The 4,839-nt window shown below is 41.0% G+C and overlaps 1 non-coding gene across 1 annotated transcript; it reads left to right on the top strand.

The window, feature by feature from the left end:
* Positions 1 to 895: 895 nt before the first annotated feature.
* Positions 896 to 1,002, top strand: LOC122677637. Its single transcript, XR_006335869.1, has one exon. It is a non-coding gene; the product is annotated as a U6 spliceosomal RNA (small nuclear RNA).
* The last annotated feature ends 3,837 nt before the right edge of the window (positions 1,003 to 4,839 follow it).

Genomic DNA, 4,839 nt, shown 5'->3' with positions numbered 1-4,839 from the left:
TTGAGAGTCCCTTGGACTATAAGGAGATCCAACCAGTCCATCCTAAAGGAAATTAGTCCTGAATATTCATTGGAAGGACTGATGCTGACGTTGAATCTCCAATGCTTTGGCCACCTGATGCAAAGAGCCAACTCATTGGAAAAGCCCCTAACGCTGGGAAAGACTGAAGGTAAAAGGAGAAGGCAGAAGCAGAGGATGAAATGGTTAGATAGCCTCACTGACTCAATGACATGAATTGGAGCCAATTCCAAGAAACAGTGAAGGACAGAGGAGTCTGATGTGCTTCAGTCCACGGAGTCACAAAGAGTCGGCCATGACTCAGCGACTGAATAACAGCAGCATGTACCATGATGATTTGAAATTTCTGTATATTGGAAAATGATCACCACAAGAAGTCTAATTAACAGCTGAATCATTTTAGATGGCAAAACTCTAACTGTTCACACCATTACATTTAATTACCCTCAGGCTGCATAGTGAAACCTGATGCTTTGACTTGCTTGTATTTGTATTGGCTTCCTTGGAGGCTCAGTTGGTAAAGAGTCCGCCCACAATGCGGGAGACCTGGATTCAATCTCTGGGTCAGGAAGATCCCCTGGAGAAGAAAATGGCAACCCACTCCAGTGATCTTGTCTGGAGCATTCCATGGCCGAGCCTGGTGTGCTGCAGTCCATGGGGTCACAAAAAGTCGGACACGACTGAACGACTGAACTGAACTGATGGAACCAGATGCCATGATCTTAGTTTTTGAATGTTGAGTTTTAAGCCAAATTTTTCACTCTCCTCTTTCATTTTCATCAAGAGGCTCTTTAGTTCTTCTTCACTTTCTGTCATCACTGTGGTGTCATCTGTGTATCTGAGGTTATTGATATTTCTCCCGGCAATCTTAATTCCAGCGCTCGCTTTGGCAGCACATATACTAAAATTGGAACAATACCCAGAAGATTAGCATGGCCCCTGTGCAAGGATGACACGCAAATTCGTGAAGCATTCCATATTTTTACAATAACCCTATATGCAAGACAGAAAAAGAGACACAGATGTATAGAGCAGAATTTTGGACCCTGTGGGAGAAGGCGAGGGTGGGATGATCTGAGAGAATAGCATTGAAACATGTATATTATCAATTGTGAAACAGATCGCCAGTCCAGGTTTGATGCATGAGACAAGTGCTCAGGGCTGGTGAACTAGGATGACCCAGAGGGATGGGATGGGGAAGGGGTGGGAGGGGGGTTCAGGATGGGGAACACATGTAAGTCCATGGCTGATTCATATCAGTGTATGGCAAAAACCACTACAATATTGTAAAGTAATTAACCTCCAATTAATATAAATAAATGAAAAGAAAAGAAACAGGGTATTCCTTGGAAGGACTGAGGCTGAAGCTGAAACTCCATACTTTAGCCACCTGATGAGAAGAACTAACTCATTAGAAAAGATTCTGACGTTGGGCAAGATTGAAAGCAGGAGAAGGGGATGGCAGAGGATGAGATGGTTGGATGGCATCACCAACTCAATGGACATGAGTTTGAGCAAGCTCTGGAAGTTGGTGATGGACAGGGAGACCTAGCGTGTCGCAGTCCATGGGATCGCAAAGAGTCTGAAACGACCAAGCGACTGAACTACTGAACTGAACTGAACTGCTTGAAACAAAGTAAACTGAACGCACTCCAGGCACTCCCTGGCAGTGTGGTACCTCCCTGGCAGCTCTGAGCGGGCATGCAATGCCACCATCAGCCGCTCCTGAAAGGTCTGTGGCCTCCCTTCTGCCACCACTGTATAGTGGCCCTTGCTGGCCCATGTTTTCTTTTGATGCATTATTCACATTTTTAAAAGATTTATTGATGTCATTTATTTGCATTTGCCTGCACTGGGTCTTTGTTGTGGCTCACAGGCTCCTCACTGTGGCGGCTTCTGTTGTAGAGCATGGGCTTCGTGGCTCCGGAGCATGTGGCATCCTCCCGGAGCAGGGAGCAAACTTGCGTCCCCTTCATTGGCAGGCAGATTCTTAACTCTTGGACCACCAGGGAAGTCCCCAATAAATTCTTAATTATTTAAAAGATAATTTAAAATAAAGAACTAAATTAAAAAAAATCTTAATTTCAGCTTGTGCTTCATCCAGCCCAGGATTTCTCATGATGTACTCTGCATATAAGTTAAATAAACAGGGTGACAATATGCAGCCTTGATGTACTCCTTTCCCAATTTGGAACCAGTCTGTTGTTTCATGTCTAATTCTAATTGTTGCTTCTTGACCTGCATATAGATTTCTCAGGAGGCAGGTCAGGTGATCTGGTATTCCAGTCTGTTGAAGAATTTTCCACAGTTTGCTGTGATCCACACAATCAAAGGCTCTGACATAGTCAATAAAGCAGAAGTAGAAGTTTTTCTGGAACGCTCTTGCTTTTTCGATGATCCATTGGACATTGGCAATTTGATCTCTGGTTCCTCTGCCTTTTCTAAATCCAGCTTGAACAACTGGAAGTTCATGGTTCACATACTGTTGAAGCCTGGCTTGGAGAATTTTAAATATTACTTTGCTAGTGTGTGAGATGAGTGCAATTGTGTGGTAGTTTGAACACTCTTTGGCATTGCCTTTCTTTGGGATTGGAATGAAAACTGACCTTTTCCAGTCCTGTGGCCACTGCTGAGTTTTCCAGATTTGCTGGCATATTGAGTGCAACACTTTCACAGCATCATCTTTTAGGATTTGAAATAGCTCAGCTGGAATTCCAATACCTCCACTAGCTTTGTTTGTAGTGATGAGCAATTATAAAACTGAGCAGAAGACATGAACCAACTGTTTTTGGCCTTTTTACAATCAGTAGTGTGATCCCCAAGTAAAAAGAGGTGTACAAAATGCCACTATCTCCTCAGCTTTCTGCCTGATGCCACTTTCTGGTGCTGCAGTGAGGCGAAGTTCAAGCAGAACATAGCAGAGATGAACATTTGAAGCTGTTGATGGAGCTAAGACTTGTAGGTCAGAGTGTTCGACAGAAGGGTGTACAGAAAAGGTGTACCAAAAAAAGGATGTACAAAACAAGCTGTATATGGGCCTTTTTAAGTCTTTTATTGTTATTATTCAGTTGCCCAGTCATGTCTGACTCTTTGAGACCCATGGACAGCAGCATGCTAGGCCTCCCTGTCCCTCACCGTCTTCCGAAGTTTGCCGAAGTTCATGTCCATTGCATTGGTGATGCCATCCAGCCGAACACTAAAGACTTAAGAATATTCAGGGTGAGACCTCACAGGCTTGGCCATACTGGTTTTCACAGCATTGGGAAATGTAGGAGTTTCTATTAGGTAGAATCAAGGGACCTTATTAAATTGTCAAGCATTCAATTGAGAACCAGAAAGGTCATGCATTAGGAGTATGGCTACTCTAATCCTATTATGCTAGACCTTTCCCATAAAGTTTAAAAATATGCCACACACACACAAAAAAAGAAAAGCTACCAGTCAGTAAATTAACTTGGTCAGAACAAGATATAATATCCTTTAAAGGAAAGCAATAAAATCCTAACACTCAAAAAAATTTAGCATTCACTTTGTTTAACATAAAATGTAGAATAGCTAGACATGAAAAAAACTCATAACCAGAGTAAGGAAAAAAAGACAATAGAAATTGACCCATAGGTGACAAATGTTAAAAGAGCAGAAAGGTAATTTTAAATAGCTATTCTTAATACACTTAAGAATTTAAAGGAAAAGATTAACATACTGGGTAAGAGATGGAAAAGTTCACTAAAAGAAACAGTAAAAAAAAAGAAATGGAAATTCTATTTTTTTTAATTGAAGTACAGTTGATTTACAAGTTTGTGTTAATTTTGCTACACAGCAAAGCGATTCAGTTATATATATATATATATATATATATATATATTCTTTTTAAGCTTTTGTTTGTCTTTTGTTTCTTTTTTTCATATTCTTTTTTATCATGGTTTGTCACAGGATATTGAATATAGTTCTCTGTGCTATAGAGTAGGACATTGTTGTTTATCCATTCTGTATATAAGAGTCTGCATCTGCTAACCCCAACTTGCCATTACACTCCTTCCTCACCAACCTCTTCCCCTTGGCAACCACGAGTCTATTCTCTACATCTGTGAGTCCGTTTCTATTTCATAGGTAGGTTCATTTGTGTCATATTTTAGATTTCACATAAAAGTGATATCATATGCAATTTATATTTCTTTCTGACTTACTTCACTTAGCATAATCTCAAGTTGCATCCATGTTGCTACAAATGGCATTATTTTGTTCTTTTTTATGGCTGAGTAGTATTCCATTGTACATATGTACCATATCTTCTTGATCCATTCATCTGTCTATGGACAGAAATGGAAATTCTAGAAGTAAAACTGTAGCATCTGGAATATAAATTCACTGGGTGGAACTAACAGCACACTGGAAACTATAGAAGGAAAGATCAGTGAAATTGAAGATAGGGATGTAGGAATGATCTAGAGTGATGCTTACAGAGGGGGGTGGGTGGAGGATAGATAAAGGAAAAAGAGCAATGAAGGCTTCCCTGGTGGTCCAGTGGTTAAGAATCCGACTAGCAATGCAAGGGACACTGGTTCAATCCCAAGTCTGGGAAGATCTCACATGCCACAGAGAAACTAAACCCATGAGCCACAGTACTTAGCCTGTGAGCCTAAAACCTGTGCTCTGCAACAAGAGATGCCACCGCATGAGTCTGCATACCACAACAAAGAGTAGGCCCCGCTTGCCACAACTAGAGAAAGCCCAAGTGCAGCAATGAAGAACCACCACAGCTAAAAAATAACATTAAATAAATATTTTTTTTAAAGGAGCAATGGGTTGGTGGGGAAAGAG

This window comes from Cervus elaphus, chromosome 2 (assembly GCF_910594005.1).
Source record: "Cervus elaphus chromosome 2, mCerEla1.1, whole genome shotgun sequence".
Taxonomy (NCBI): Eukaryota; Metazoa; Chordata; class Mammalia; order Artiodactyla; family Cervidae; genus Cervus; species Cervus elaphus.
The sequence above is the reverse complement of the archived record's forward strand: the minus strand, read 5'-3'. Positions and strand labels throughout refer to the sequence as shown.